At 49.3% G+C, this 17,045-nt stretch overlaps 1 pseudogene; it reads right to left on the reverse strand.

Annotated features, from left to right (window-relative positions):
* Positions 1–16,641: 16,641 nt before the first annotated feature.
* The window catches only part of LOC102474198 (60S ribosomal protein L5 pseudogene), an 883-nt pseudogene continuing 479 nt past the window's right edge, over positions 16,642–17,045 (reverse strand).

Raw genomic sequence — 17,045 nt, forward strand, 5'->3', positions numbered from 1 at the left:
TCCGGCCATGGTTTGAGTCCTGGACCTGGCGGCTTGGTTTATCACTTTCCCTCTCTGTCTTACTCTCTCTTTCACTTGCTCTGTCCCTCCCTGGTCAAATTAAAAATAAATAAATAAAGTTAAATAAAATAATTAAAAAAAAAAAAGAAGAAGAATTGGGGGCTGGTAGGTTGCATGGTGGTTAAGGTTCTGGATTCCCACATGGCCTACCACTGTTCAAGTCCCGGAATTGGCAGCTTGCTTTCTTACCTTCTCTCTCTCTTTCTCTCTCTCTCTCTCTGACCCTCTCTGGTCAAATTAAAAATAAATAAATAATAAATACACAAATAAATAAAATTAAATAAAAACAATTCTTAAAAAAAAGAATAATTACGAGGACAAAATGGGTAAAGTGCTATGTAGGTGGTAACATCATTTATTTATTTATTTATTTAAATATTTTCTTCCCCCACTGAAGTCAATGCCAGAGACAGGACAGCTGAAGAGAACAAGACCTTCAGGTTCACGAGAGATGATAAAAATGGAGCTCCGGGGGGAATGGCGGATGGGTGGTGGGACCTGACCGAGAGAGGCTCGCGCAGGACGGAGGGCCCACGCAGAGGGAGCAGGTCTTCGTCTCCAGCTGTGTGGGAGGGCAGCCACCCCACTCTGTGGGGCTCGGAGGCAGACCACGGAGGGAAAGTACGAGGAGACGCAGGGCAAGGCCTTCCTGCAGCCAGGGAAGTCTGAAGACAGAAAGCGAGGCCTCCAGGACAACTGGCCACCGTGGGTGTGCGAATCTGGTCAGGGGGCTGCGGGGGTGGGGACAGAGATGTCATTAAGGGACCCCGGCACTGGTCGAGAACGTCATCGATGAGACGACCTTGAACTCTCCAGCCCCAAGAGCCTATGATTCCAAGAGAAGCTCCCTTTTCAAACTCCTGTTAGTCTACGTGCTGTGGCAAACGACGCCCTCCTGTCACTTACTGCTGCAGGTGTACCACAGAGGTGTGATTCCTGGCCCAGAAACAGCCCAGGGCAGGGTCTTGCTGTGGCCTTCCTCCAGGGACCAAGGCTCTTTCCATCTCTGGCTCTGCCCTCCCTCAGGCCAGAGTCCTTTGCTAGGCCCTCTGCATATGGCCGACAGCGAGAGAGAAGAAAGTGTGGAGAATCGCTTGGAAGGTTTGGATGGAATCCCCCTGGAGGTGGGGCACATAATATCACCCCATGTTCACTGGCCAGAACTGCAAGGAAGGCTGGGAAGTGCCCAGCTCGTGCTCAGGAGGAAGAGGGGGAGGCACGGTGAGCAGCCAGCCGCGCCCCCAGGACCGCAGGGTGCGCCTTCCTGTATTTATTGTTCATTCGCTCATTCATTCGTCCAAGGAACACTGAGCGAGCACCCCAGCGTGCCAAGTCCGTAGGTTCTAGACACGCACGGGCCGGGCACAGCTGCGCTTGTGCGCCAGCGCGTGATCTCAGAGCTGCTGTCTGGATGCAGGAACCAGCCCTGGCTGCTCGGGTTGGCTGGCCCTGCACGATCTGAAGATCGGGTGACCAGGGCGCTCCACCACAGCTCCCGTAAGGCTCGTTTCCTCACCTGTAAATGGGGAGAATACAGCCCACGTCAGGAGGTAATACAAGCAAGGCTTTGAGGGGAGCCTGGCACGTGCAGAGCCCACTACAAGTGGGGACAAGTGGAGGTGAACGTTTTTATCAGTAACTTTGTCTTCCAGAATTAGTCCCCTCTGGGTGTCCTGGGCTAGACCAGGAGATGCAGGGCACCACCGTGCAATGACTCCGCTGTAGGGTGGCCAGAGGAGAAGCAAGCGGTCAGGGATGAAAGAGGTTTCCTGCCCTCAAACCTTCGCAGACTGGCAGTGACCTTTCTGTCCTTGCATAGAGTTGCCTGGACAGAGGTGCCCTGACCAGCACCAAAGGACTGGGAACCAGAGGTCGCCAGGGGAAGGTGTCTCTGGTCAGTCCCTCAGCATGTGTGCCTCACTGGAAACAACCATTTGGGGGCGTTTCTCTGTCATTGCCTGGGACCAAGCGGATGGAACTGCATTACACACAGTCTTGGGAGAGAAACGCAAGGGTGACTAGCCGGGATCGGAGATGATCAGCAAATTTCCTGAGGTCACAGAGCTGGGTGGGAGGGCAAAGACCCTAACCGAACTCCACCTGCTTGATAACATCTTTAGAGACACGAGTACAAAACTCTCAGAGGAGACCTTAGTTCAAGCTCAGCCATTTTGCTGAGTAAATATTAATTTAAATATTAACTGTAATATTGTGAATAGTGTAAACAGTCTAACTATGAATTGCTTTCTTTGCAGTAAAGATAATAACATGATCTTCTCACCCAGAGAGGTGGGTGAGAAACACTGTGTGTGAAATCTGGCCTCAGGTCTAGCACACGGCAGCCGCCCAGCGGAAGGCGCAGCCCAGCGGAAGGCGCAGTGAGGGGGAGAGCTGTCTGAGTCAGGCCCTCCCGCACAGCAGCTGCGGCGCCATAGGCAGGTCCATCTTCCCTGGGCCTTGGTCTGCTCCTCTGTCCTCTGGGGCATGAACTACCAGGTAAGCCATGTCTTTGTCTTCTCATCACCTGGACATCGTTAGCATCTGTTGTTACCCCTCTCGGCAAATAGGTAAGAAGAGGGTACCTTTGTCTAGACTTTTGGGTTTTCGCTTTACAGTGCTTAGAAACAGTTCAGTGACCCTAACTTCGGGAAGGATGTTTGAGTTGAGAGGAGGGTGGGTCTAGGAATCTGCCTTCCTTTAATTGATGAGAAAAGCAAGGTCCGGAAAGATAAGGGGTCCACCAAGGAGCTTATGGCGGACGCGCCGTGTACTCCTGTGCGGTTGCTGTCTCTCCTTGTTCCAAGGACTGGCATCAAGCGTGGGTGAATTTGGGCCGTGGACACACAGAGGCTCAGATGGCGCAGACCCTGGGGGGACATCTCCTGGGTGTGGACATCAGCCTGGGTTTTGCATCTCTTCTCAGACGTGAGTCTCCTTCCCTCTTCTTCCCGTTCCATGTCCCTACTCCCCCTCGGACCAGGGCCAGCTTGTCAGGGAATCGCAGCCACACCTTCCCTGCGGCAGCAAAGTGTCCTGAACAGCACATGTTGATCTGACACCTATTTATTAGGCACCAGGCTCTGAACCAGGGGACTGAGCGGTAACTGGAGCAGACATGTTCTCTGTGCTCACCATCACACGGGGAGGCAGGTGCTAAGCAGTCAGGAATAGGCCTGGGCCTGAATCCAAGCCTGTGCTGACAGCTATGCGGCCTCGAGCAAGTTATTCCGAGAGCCTCAGTTTCTCCATCTGTAAACTAAGGTAAATGACACCAACACCCACCTCCCAGAGTCGATGTGAGGATGAACCGAGCAGCAGCGACTGAGCCTGGAGACCCTGGAAAGTGGAGTCCTGCCCCGTCCTCCCCTAACTAGGTGGGGAGACTGCACTTGGACTTGCGAGGCCCTCACATAGCTCAAGAAGAAAAGGATAATAAAAATAAACAGGGGCTGTGGCCTGTGCCAGGCCGGGCCAGCGCCCGCTCAGCGTGGTAATTCCATTAGGTCTGAGAAGTTGAAAGCCAAGGTTATTGGCTGATAATGCACCGCTGAGCCCGTCCGTTCTCCAGATAATCCAGTTTATGTATCTGATAAAATGGGATGAAAATCAGAAACACATTTCGAGAAGGAGCCGGAGACGGTGTTCGTCCTCCAGAGCGTTTCACAGCTGCAAAATCACGGGAACTCGCTAAGGTTTCACGTGTCCAACCCCCACACAGCAGCAAGTCCCCCTGGCCGGGGGGCATTCGGACTCCACCTCACGGGAACTGGGCAGAAGTGGGGGAGCCACACCTGGGGGGGAGCTCAGCCTCCTCTTCTGTGAGAATGGAAATAACAGCAATGTTACTGCATGTGATGAAAACCGAAGGCAAGGCCAGCATGTAAGTGTATGAGACATTTTCACTGAGATAGCGACAGGGCTTAGCCAGCACCTAGAACATAGGATAAGGACTCATTAAAAGGTTTGACGGATGGGGACCAGCGGTTAGCGTAATGGCTATGTCGCTGGACTCCCATGTAGTTGATTGTGATTCGAGTCCTGGACCCGGTGGCTTAAACTCCCGCCAGGCGCGTGCACATGCGTGCCCAAGATCCCAAGAGGAGAATGGAGGAGAAGGGATTGCGGCATAGCCATCCCCCCTGGGGGGTGATTTCTCACTTTCTGTCTCTCTGTCTCTCTGCCTTTCCGGTGAGCACCCGTGCCCTATAGCAAAAACCTCTCAAAAGAAAAAAAAAAAAGTTTGATGGAACGGTACGTAGTAGGTGCTCAACAAATACACTGAATGAACCACTGAGTGCATAGAAGCGTGTAAGTCAGTCTTCCCAGTCTCACAGCATTTCCCGGTGTTTTCTGTCTTGTTCATTTGGGTTTTGGCAGCAGAGACGATAGGACTCTGGGAGGTTGAGTCAGAAACTCCCATCTCGCACTTCCGAGCAAGGACGTCTCTTATGCTCAGACCCAGTTGAGCTTGGCCCCATGTGCTTTATACTTCCCACTGAGTCTGGAAGTTTCTTAGGAGCCCTGTCAATCTGAAATGCTTTCACCAGTAGTTGAAGCAATAAAGACACGAACTTCTCACCCACAGGAAGAAGTGGGCGGCGGCAGTTCAGGACTGAACCTTGGCATCAGGATCAGACTCTTCCCACCTTTCTGTTCTGTCACCCTCGGCCACTTGGTTTTTGCTTTCTGGCTGTTTGTGGCTGCTCCAGCTCAAGGCATCACAATCAAGTTCAGAGGAAGCAGGAGGGAAGGAGGAAGAGGTGTTTCCTAAAGCGCTTTCTTCTTCTGTTTCTTTGTATTAATAATTTGCCCAAGAGTACATGTGCTTGCCAGAGACAGACAGAGAGACACAGAGACAAAACACTTCCCAGTGGGGCATGGTCACATCACAATCCATCCCTTCTTCTCCATTTCTCCACTCTGTTGGGATTTTGGGCATGCATGCAGATATGCCTGGCATGTTTATTAAGCTGCCAAAGCCAGGGCTTAAACCATGCAGTTGGTCATGTGGCTGCCATGCCACAGAGCAGGCCCTAAAGTGCTTTCTTTCTTTCTTTTGAAAGAGATTTTTGCTATGAGTTCATGCTCTTGTCTTAGAGATGGAGAGACAGAAAGTGAGAAATCACCCCCCAGGGTGAATGGCCACGCCGCAATCCCTTCTCCTCTTGGAATTCTGGGCACACACACACACATGCACCCAGCATGAGTCTGAAGCCACCAGGTCTGGAACTTGAACCTCAGTCCAGCAATGTAACCATTATGCCATCTGCTGCTCCTGACAAAGTGCTTTCTTCTTATATCAGCAAAGGAAAAAGGTACTCAGAGGCAGATGTCTCAGAAAACATTCTCTTTTCTTTCTTCTTTTCTTTCTTTCCTCCTTCCTTCCTTTCTTTCTTTCTTCTTTCTTTCTTTCTTTTTTCTTTTTTCTTTTAGGTTTTTGTAGCCTGGAGAGAGGCAGAGAGAGGGAAAGTGAGAAATCAAACCGTCCCCACTCCCCAAGTAGGGACGGCCATACTGCCATCCCTTCTCTTCCATTTGCCTCTCAGAATGTTGGGCATGCGTGTGCGCGCGCGCACACACACACACACACACACACACACACTCCAGTGTGATTTTCAAGCTGCTGGGTCTGGGTCTCAAACCATGGTGGCCATGTAGGAGTGTAGAACCTTGGCCACCTTGCCATTTGTTGGCCCCAGAAGGTGTCCTCTTAAGCCTCACTGGTTAGGTTTGGTCACATGGCCAACTCTAGCAGCAAAGGAGGCTAGGAAAGTGAGTATCCAGCAAAGGCCAATGGGCTGATGGGATGACCTTGACTGGCACAGGCCAATCACAATTCTTCATGGAGAAGGGCTCCCTGCTGCTCTGAACAAAACCGAGGTTCAGATAGTGAGGGAAAGGAAGGGGGCTGTTAGGGAGGGTGACCACCATGCTTGCGGTTGGAAACCCAGGCTGATCTGGCAGAAGCTTAGCTACCCCCTCATCTCACAAGCAAAGAGACCAATCCTATGGGACCCTCTAAGGCCAGGCACTGGATGTCATTCGTACTGATTTTTTCCCCTTCTTTTTCTTCCTTTTCTTTCTCTCTTCTTTCTGTCACTCATGAGAGAGCATGCACGTGAGAGAGAGAGAGAACTGCCCTCCACAGGTTCCGGCCGCACTGGGGCCCCCTTACCCCCTTCTCCAGTTCAGCCTGTTGGATCCTGAACACTGACACACATGCCCAGTGTGCTTTGGACTGACTGAGGCAGGGATTCGAACCATGGCTGCCATGTGAGGTACGGCTCCTCTTGAGCAGCGTGTTACCTCTGCACCACAGAGCCAGCCCTATCTCTTTACTGACTTTTTTTTTGAAGCAGTATCAGAGGACTGGGTTTCTGGAAAGCATTACACATAAGAGAGATGCTTTTCTCTGATATGCTGACAAAGCATCCTGCAACCATTCAGGGAGACAGAATTCCCTCGTTCAATTTGCCGGCAGTTCTTCTATCTATATCTTGGAGAAACGGTAAATAGATGCAATGAGTGATGTATCCTGGATTTAAAAAGGAAAAAAGGTCTAAAGGACATTATTGAGTTAAGCTGTGGGCAGGATGTTGAATGTGAAGTAAGGGTTAGATAATACGTTTGAATCAATGTTCAATTTCTTGAGTATGAGCATCATTACGGTGGTTATGTAAGAGATTGTTCTGTAAGATATATGCTGAATGGGGCCATTAGGTAGTGTGTTGGTTAAGGTGCTGGACTCCCACATGGTCATCTACAATTCGAGTCCTGGACCAAGTGGCTTGAAACTCATCCTGGGGATGTGTGTGCATGCCCAAAATCCTGAGAGAAGAGTGGAGGAGAAGGGATTGTGGCATGGCTATCCCCCTGGGGGATAATCATCTGTCACTTTCTCTCTCTCCATCTTTCTGTCTCTCCAGCCAGTGCACATGCCCTATAGCAAAAATCTCTCTCTCGGGACCAGCAGTTGGTGTAATGGCCATGTCGCTGGACTCCCACGTAGTCAACTGCGGTTCACGTCCTGGACCCGGTGGCTTAAAATTCACACCGGGCATATGTGCGTGTGTGCCCAAGATCCCAAGAGGAGAATGGAGGAGAAGGGATTGTGGCGTGGCCATCCCCCCTGGGGGGTGATTTCTCGCTTTCTGTCTCTCTGTCTCTCTCTGTCTGTTCTGGCGAGCTCACACACCCTATAGCAAAAACCTCTCCAAAAAGAAGGAAAAAAAAGTTCATGGGAAATATGTATTACAGAAAAAAGAAAAGAAAAAAAAAAAACAACTATTAACGGATGTCGAAATTTTTGTACCAAAATAAACTCATAATTTAAGTACATCTTTTTTTCTAAAATTTTTTTAGAAATTCCTTTGTGTACTTGTGGTATCTTGTTACATAGCAATAACAATTAGTTTGGTGTCTTTTCTAATATTGTCCTTTTTTATAAGAAATAGAAATGATGCAATTTGGCTTTTTTTTTTTTTTTTGAGACTCTCCCAAAAAAAAAAAAAAAAGATACATTCTGAACTATTTAATAGACAAGTTTTATAATATCTACAAATGCTCACAACAATTACACACATACACATGTATATTCATGTATGTAAGTGCATATATATGTATGTCCACATAGACATATAAATATATAGCTAGACAGATGCAGAAAGAGAGGAGAGAGAGAGAGAACAAAATATAAATGTCACACCTGGTGAGTCTAGACTCTAAATGAATGGCATACGGGTGTTCATTGTATTATTCCTGCAACTTGTTAACAGATTTGAATTTTTTCAGGGGCCGGACAGTGGCACAGTAGCAATGCAACTGGGCCCATATGGAAGGTCGTCTAGGTGAGTTCTGAGACCTCCCGGAGGTCAGGCATGCTGGGCTTGAACACACATACCCATGATCCAAACTGGCTAAGGCTGGGGGTGGATCGTGGCATGAGGACCGTTAGAGTGCTGCCTCTCTGTTTCTCTGTTTATCTAATGTCATGGAAGAAGTGAATAAATTTAAATTTGTTTTTCAAGATGAAAAGCTAGAAAAATAATACATCAAAAATTTTGAAAGAGAAGAAATTTCAAGAAAATATCAAGCATGCCCCTGACGTGTTGGCAGGCACTAAACCACAGTCGAGATACGCCTGGTGGCCTGCAGAGCCCCCAGGTGGCTTCTCTTGATGTCGATTAAGAGCACAGTTACCAGCAAAAGCAGCCCCCAAGCTTGGTTTTCCTCCTGTGAGGGATGGGCTTGATGCCAGTAACGGCCTCACAGGGTTGTGGCGAGATCGCATGGAACCTCACAGGTCCTCTGTGCAAAGCCTGGCACGGAACTGGGGTCGGAGGGAGGGTCTCTGTGGTTGGACCCACGGAGTCTGGCACACGGGAAGTGTGTTGAGAACTGGATCTAACCCTGGACACCCAACCCCACTCCTGAGTCCTTCCAGAGTAAGATATCTGGGGGCTGAAAGCACAAGAAGCACCCCCCTCCAACCCTGCAACACACACACACACACACACACACACACACACACACACACACATACGCGCGCACGCCACATTTATCTCATTCTCATTATTCCCACCGAGACCCTCTTGGTCAGCTGGGGGGAATCCGGGCTGGGCGAGGCGGCAGCCAGCCCTCTGTGCATTGGGGTGGGGCTAATTCTATTTTCCGGTTCCTGCGTTTGTCCCAGTGCTGGGGCGCCCCTCCCCCGGCCGTGTACAGCCCTGGCAGCAACCAGCAGCCTGGAGCTCCAGTTCCCGCCCTCACCGGCGGCTCTGCCAATCCCCACTGCCTGCCGCGGGAGGCTCTGCCATCCGCGCTAATCCCATTACCCACAAATGAAGATGTAATCACAGCCCTTTCAAAGGGCCCCCAAGGCTGATCCCTCTTTGGAAAGAGAAAGAAAGTGCAATTGTCCAAGCTACTGACTTCTAAAGCTCCCGCTGGGAGGAGGGGACACAGAAGTTATTTGGGGCCACTGCTCAGCTGGGAGGGGGCAGAACTGTGGTCAGGGTAGAGGGGATGCAGGGAGGGGCAGCGAGGATGCAAAGGACCATCTTCTCCCACATCGACTTGCACACTGTGGCTTCGTGAAGATCCCCCACATCCTCCCAGCCGCCAGCGGTGCATCTTTCTAGTGGGTATGAGGGTTCTACCTGCCCCAGGTGCTGAGCTGCTGGGGGAGGTCAAATGTGACTGGTGACACTCAACAGGGGGAGAGATGTGACGTCGTCACCACGTGGTGCTGACAAACTTTCCTGAGCGCTTGCCACATGCCAGGCACTTTTCTAATGCTTTCCTCACAAACGAGGCAAGTGAGGCCCAGCGAGGCCACAGGTCTGGAGAGAGGAGGCTGTTTTCCACAGTCAGCCGGAGCAGGGACAGGAAGCTACCCTTTGCTCGGAGCTATTGTTACTTTTGAATGGAGACTTCGTGGTGAGTAGATAGCAAAGAATCTATTTTTGCATAAAAATAGGGTCACCTTGTCCTTTGGCAGAAGTTCTGAGGTTCAAAGATGAAAGGGTTTACCCACAACCTGGAGTGGAAAATGTGCTGTTAGAGCTAAACATGGCCTCAGTGCCCGAGGCCTGGACTCACACGTCCCTCACTGCTTTGTGATGATTCTCATGCCTGTTGGCTGCCTGTGTGTGACGCGCTGAGTGCCAGCCACTGTTTCATGTGCCGTACGTACAATAACCAGTGACATGCTGATAGGTGTTTAACCCACACTCACGGGGAGACTCCTGATCCATAGTATTTGCCAATTTCCATGGTGTAAATCCTCCCACTTTTCACCATAGCTCATCCCACGCTGTCATGTGAAGTCACTGACAGGGCGTTGGGAAGGGCTGCGCACCAGGCTCTCAGGAGTGGCTCCAGCATATACGAATGATTAATAACGCACAAGACACCGCGCGCCATTGCTGCGCCAAGTGTACAGACGGGAATAAAGGCACAAAGACATGAAGAGGGATGCTCCCCGAGGACAAGTAAATCTGGCACTGAAGTCCTTGTCCCGGGGAACGCAGATGAAGCTGTTGCCTTCCCAGCACAGGTTTGTGTTCAACTCCTCTCCCGATTTTCTCAGGGCCACGTTCAGCCCTAACTAAGCTCTGACCTTTTCAAGTGTGAGAAGCCTGTCACAAAGCAGTAGCACGAGGCACAGACTAAGGGACCTGCAAATATTTGAAGAGCTGGATGGAATACGTTGATTTTAGTTGAACTGACTACCCTTTTCAATGTCAGCCAGTGGCAGTGCCCATGACTGGGACTCATGACAATTGGATTTGGGGTATAACACATTGAGTGTGGTCTCCAGCGTGGATTCAGAGATTATCAAATCAGAACATGGAAATGGGGATGTCTGATATTCCTGGGAAGGAGCAAGAGCCTGTGGGTTCATGACTTTCATTTTCTTTTTCTATTTTTTTTGAGAGGTTTTTGCTATAGGGAACATGCGCTTGCCAGACAGACAGAGAGAGACAGAAAGTGAGAAATCACCCTCCAGGGGGGATGGCCACACCACAGTCCCTTCTCCTCCATTCTCCTCTCGGGATCTTGGACAAGCACGCACGCGCACCCGGCGTGAGTTTTAAGCCACTGGGTCCGGGACTCGAACCGCGGTCGACTACGTGGGAGTCCAGTGACATAACCATTACACTAACTGCTGGTCCCCATGACTTTCATTTTCAAAGCACCTTTGTCCTCTTTCTTTTGTTACCATCATCCAAAGAAGCTTGACCCAAGAGCTTTTTAAGTGTTGGAATCAGAAGGTGGCCAAGGACACCACGAATGAGTGGTGTTTTCACTTGCATGACGCTGTGGACTGTATGTATGTATCCCCTCAAAATTTGTATGTTGGGACCAGCAGTTGTTGTAATGGCTATGTCACTGGACTCCCATGTTGTCAACTGTGGTTTGAGTCCTGGACCTGATGGCTTAAACTCATGCCAGGCACATGTGCGTGCATGCCCAAGATCCGCAGAGAATGGAGGAGAAGGAATCGAAGCATGGCTATCCCTGCTGGGAGGTGATTTCTCGCTTTCTCTCTCTGTCTCTCTCTGTCTTTCTGGCGAGTGCATGTGCCCTATAGCAAAAACCTCTCAAAAAAAAATTTTTTTTTTGTATGTTGAAGCCCTAATATCTAGTGTGATGTTATCTGGAGAAGCAGGCAGTAGAAGGTGATTAAGGTTAAATGAGGCCATGGTGGTGGGGCTTCCATGATAAAATTTGTCCTTAGAAATAAAGAAAGAGAGATGCTAGGTGAGGCTATAATAAGAAAGTCAGAGGGCCAGGAAGAGGGCCCTCACCAGTCACCAAATCTGCTAGCATCCTGATCTTGGACTTCCCAGCCTCCAGAACTGTGAGAAATAAATGCCTGTTGTCTGAGGCACTCAGTCTGTGGTTTTTGTTATAGCAGCCCAGGTTGACTGAGACACATGATGTCGTGTTTTCTAAAACAGCATTCCACTGGGAACAACCGAGATGACATCAGTGGTATGTGAACAAACTTTTGAACAACTTAATACTTATGCATTTATTTTCATATGCATTCAAAAATAGTTCTAGTACATTACATTATAAATATTTTTCACTACAAACAACAAAACAAAACAAAACAAGTTGTTTATCTTTCCTTTGGAAAGCTCAGGGGCTAGCATGGATGCCATAAGATCCAAGGCTCATCTTCTTCCATTTTGTGCCTCTGTTAAACAGGACTTCATTCTCATGCTCACCTTGTAACCTAGGCTGACTGCTGTGACTCCAGCCATCATGACCGTATTCTAGATAGCAGGAAGGAGAACAGGAAAGGAGAAGATATATTCCAGATATATTCCTCTCTCTCTCTCTCTCCCCCCCCCCCCTTTTTTTTAGTTTCTGACATAGGGCACATCTACTCACCAGAGAGAGGGAGAATGAGAAATCACCCTCACTGGGGGGTTGGCCATGTGGCAATCCCTTCTCCTCTAGTTCCCTCTTAGGATTTCAGGTACACACACCCAGCATGATTTTTAAGCCGCTGAGTCTGGGAATCAAACCATGGTCAACCATGTGGGAATTCAGCATCTTAACCTTCACACCACCTGCTGGCCCCCACATTCCTCTCTTTTAACTCACACTACATCTCATTGATCAGAACAAACAATAAAACCACACTTAGTCTCAAGAGAAGTCAAGACAAGAAATCTTTATTCAAGCAGCACCATGGCCAGTAAAGAAGTCAGGAGTATTTCCATAGGAAGGAAGGGGAAAATGAATACTGTGGAAGATATTGGTCTTTACCACACACACACACACACACGCACGTGCACACACGCACACACACACACAGCGATTTCATTGATATTATTGCTTTAGACGAGGTTGAAGAGTTTAAAAGGTGAGACTTGGGGTCAGAAGTGACGTGGAACTTTAAGGCACTGGATCCCACGTGGTCAACTCCATGGTTCGAATCTTGGATCCATGACCTGAAAAACACACTGGACCCGTGTGCATGTATGCCCCAGGGATTGTGGCATGGCCACCCTCACTAAGGGATGACTTCTCACTTTCCCTCTCTCTGTGTTCTTTCCAGGGAGGAACCTGGCCCTGTGGCAAAAAAAATAAATAAAAAATAAAAAAAGGAAGAACTTCACTAAGGAAGTGAAGTCCAGGCGGCAGGCGGTGTGGCAGGTGTTGAACTGCCAGCCTCTGTGAGTCTCTCCTCCTCCAGAGCGGGTGGGCAGGGAGGTCGGTTTCACTTCCTTCCTCTCTCAGAGGAGACAAGCCCAGGATGCCCCCACGGCCGGGGCACTTGCTCTCTGCCTTCCCTCAGGTTTGTTTCTAAGTGCGTGGAGATTCCCTAGCCTTTCCTCCACCTCAGAGGCTGCAAACATGAGCTGTTCCCTTCCCAGCCTCCCTGACAGTGGGGGGCCGGGGTCACAGTCCTGCCTGAGGGGGCATAAATGATGTCGGCATGAAGTAAGACAGGGAGCAGTGCTGGTGTTTGGAACTGGTGTCGACATTGATACTGGCTCTGGGGTTCAATTGATTTTAGGGCTACACACTTCCTGAGGTACCAGCCGCAGGCTGTCCCAACAGCCTGAACAGAAATCATTCAGCAGGTGACAGGGTGGTTAAAGCGACTGTATTCCCACATGGTCAACCATGACTTGAAAATCGTGCCAAGTATGTGTGTGTGTGTGTGTGTGTGTGTGTGTGTGTGCCCAAAATCCCAAGAGGAAAATGAAGGAACCGGGATTGTGGCATGGCCATCCCCTCTGGGGAAGTGATTTCTCACTTTCCCTCTCTCTGTTTCTCTCTTCTCTGGCAAGCACACATGCCCTATAGCAAGAAAAAAAAATCATTCAATAGGGCCCACATGGTTGAATGGGATCTAAGTCCCAGACCCAGTGGCTTGAAAATCACACCCGGGTACGTGGTGTGCATGCCCCAAATCCCAAGAGAATGGGGGGAGGAGGGAGCTGTTGCATGGCCATCACACCCTGAAAGGGGTTTCTCACTTTCCCTCTCTGTTTCTCTCCACTCTGGCAAGCCCACACGTACCCTATGGCAAAAACCTAAAAAAAAGAAAAAAAAAATTCAGCAACTTCAACTGAAGTTCCTGCTAAGTATAACACCCGGCACGCGGCAAGCTCTCAGTATCTGCTCACGATGCCGGATGTTCCGGGAAGGTGTTCGTTCTCATTAAATGCGCTGGCGCCGTGGAAAGGCAGAGACCGGTGCCCGCATGTGGCCAGTGCTCTGCGAGTGTTAGCGGCTATTGTTATGGTTCCATGGCACCATCAAAATTGTCATCATCCGTGCCCCCCATGCATGCCAGGCACTGTCTTGGCACTGTGGAGTGACAGTGAAAAGGCAGAGTCTCAGCCCTGCCGGAACCTCGACCCCGTGTGATTCATCCCACCCTTAATGGCTGCAGCTGTGAGCCACGCCAGGTGCGATGGCAGCGTCAAGCAGAGGCACTGAGCTCAGCCCGGGCTTCCCTGGGGAGCAGCTGTCATGAGCTGAGTCTTCATAGGAACTGCTTACAAGCTGGAGTCATCCTAGCCCAGAGTGGGGAAGAACTCACAGGGTCCCAAAGACACATCCAGGGCTGCTCAGCAAACCAGGCATGAAGGCCCAGGGCGCCCGTGCTGGCTGTGCCAACCAGCTCGCCAGGCCTCCGCTCCCAGGCCTGGGCTTTGGGCCGGGGCCAGGCCGGCTCGGAGGGGGAAGCGCTGGCAGATGCCTGTGTTCTGAAGGCTGGGTACACTGCCTGGCTGCCTCCCTGACCTCCCTGGGCATCCCCTTTGTGTGACAGCACTGTCCCCCCATGCCGAGCCCCTTGGGATCCAGTTTCTGTGGAGGCTGACTTGCAAAACCCAGTGCATTGTCCTGAAACAGCAGGCCCTGGGGTGAGTTCAATGAAAATCGGGGCCCGCGTGTCTCCGTATTCCAACCTGAAAAGAATTATGTTACATCAATAGATGGCACCCATTATGTGCCAACATCCAAGACTCTTAATTGACTCAGGCTTAATTAATGATTTGGAGAACATCCACAGTTAGCCCAAGGCTCCAAGAGAAGGGGGTGGGGATAGATTAATAACATGAAGGACTTTCTGGAGACAGTCCATTCAACTGCTGCTAGGCCCTGCGTGGAGCTGCCTTTGGTGTGTGACAAGGCGAAGAGGAATGGGTGAATCTGTGATGAGAAACCCCTCATCCTGCATCACACGAGCTGCTCACTTCCTGCTGCTTGGGTCCAAAGTTGCGACTTGAGACATGCCCACTGACTGCCCAATCAATGCATTCAGAAGTAAAGCCCTGTTCTTGTTAAAATTTTTTATTAGTTATTATTATTATTAATTTGCTAGAGGACATGAGCACTCACCAGAGAGAGAGAGAGAAAGCAAACTGCCAGGTCCAGGACTCCAGTCACAGTTGGCCATGTGGAAGTGCACCACCTTAACCACCATGCCACCTGCTGGCTCCCGGCCCTGGTCTAAGTAAGCATCCTTTGACAAAGTGACCTCCAAAGATTGATCCTATCTTATCCTTGACAGCTTTGAGACTTAGTTTTGGTTCCCAGGAAATTCTGCAAGATTTCTTAGAGTCCTCTCTGTGGTTTCCAAGATAATTTAATGCAAGTTCTGTGAGCATCTCAATAGAATTTTATTGGCATGCCCTTAGCTAAGAATTCCATGGAAGTTGAAGGAGTGTGCCAAGCAAGACTCCATGATATTCCTTCGTTTCTTTTTTTCTCAGAGATTTGTTTGCTATAGGGTGCATGTACTCGCTGGAGAGACAGAGTGAGAGAGACAGAGAGTGAGAAATTGCCCACCATGGGGAATGGCCATCCCACAATCCCTCCTCCTCCATTCTCCTCTCGAGATTTTGGGCATGCGCACACTCGTCATGAGTTTTAAGCCCCTAGGTTGGGGACTCAAACTACAGTTGACTACGTGGGAGTCCAGTGATGTAAGCATTACGCCATCTGCTGGTCCCTCCATGATATTTCTGTAAGATTTGCTCGAGGATCACATGACGACTCCCCCAGGGGTTTGCAGGAAAATTCACTGACAATTCCCCAGCTCTTCTATGAACACTCCATTAGACTTATGGAAAAGTTCCAGGAGAAAAAGACACAGCTGATAGGAGAATTCTAGGTGCAGCCCAGGAACGAGGAGCAGGCCTTCCAGGAGAACTTATAAAATATTTCACAAAGCTTGTCTGCAAACATTCCATATAGACTATTCAGGCATTCCATAAGAGTTCCTTGGGAGTGTGCAAGAATCTTAGGCACATCCATGATAGAATTTTCTGTAGGAGTTGCCACTGCTTTAGTCCACATCAGAATCGCTGCTTGGGGAGGCTCTCAAGAAAAATGGTTCCTAGTTTTGTTTTTTAAATTGTCTTTCATTTTATATAAAACATTTTTTTCTACCAAAGGAGAAAAAAAAGTCAGTTGCCAGGAACATAACTCTGAATACCAGCTGAGAGTCTGAAAGCCATGGGTGACTGAATGTGGAAACACATGAGAAGGAAGTACAAGAGGTGGAGAGGTAGGACCGCTTGGTAGAGGAAGGATTCATCAAACTTCCCAAGGAGTCCTGTAAAGAATGTCGAGTCCTGCGAAGGATTGCTTACGTGGTCTGGCGTCAGAGGCAGGAACACTGGAGCAGGGCCAGGAGTCCCCATTCTGCTGCTGGCATGAACACACTATGGAATCTTGGGCCAATCTCCTGGTCACTTTCCCTTTTTCCTTTTTATTTATTTTATTTAACTTTATTTATTATTGTTATTATTTTAATTTGACCAGAAAAAGAGAGAGAGGGAAAGTGAGAAAGCAAGCCACCAGGTCCGGGACTCAAACTGTGGTCAGCCATGTGGTAGTCTAGTGCCCTTAACCACCATGCCACCTACTGGCCCCCCAGTTTCCCCTTTTGTAAAATGGGAAATTTTAGACTAGAGAATCTCTGTGAACTCTTCCAACCCTGATAATTTGTGTTTTTCTTTACCTTTCTTTCTTGCTTTCTTGCTCTGTTGTTAAGTTTATTGTCTTTATCTGGAATAAAGTCATAGAAAATTGTTTGGTTTAGCTCTCAGCAGCCCATTCCTGAGCTCTGAGGAAGCTTGTCTTCTGGGCTACCCGATCTTTCTTCTGGGCAAGGGACATCTTGGGACGATTCCATCTCTTCTTTTTAACTTCTTTCTTGGGTTTCTTTTCATAGGCTGGGTTCTCTCGTATAGCAGTGTGAGCTTTCTTCTACACCCCCTCCATCATGTCTGGAGTTACACTGTTCTTTATGTACTGAGAGACCTGTTTCTTGTAAGCGTCTTCATCTTCTTCCATCAGGTAACGCATGTTGTCTGCAACGTTCTGGCCCATGATGTGCTTCTGATGGACTCTGCATTAAATTCCTTGCTTTCAGAATCATAACCAGGGAATCGTTGGTACTGTGAGGGATAGATACGCTCACATCGACTGATGCCGCGACG

The sequence above is a fragment of the Tupaia chinensis genome, unplaced genomic scaffold (genome assembly GCF_000334495.1).
Source record: "Tupaia chinensis unplaced genomic scaffold, TupChi_1.0 Scaffold141490_1, whole genome shotgun sequence".
NCBI classification, from domain to species: Eukaryota; Metazoa; Chordata; class Mammalia; order Scandentia; family Tupaiidae; genus Tupaia; species Tupaia belangeri.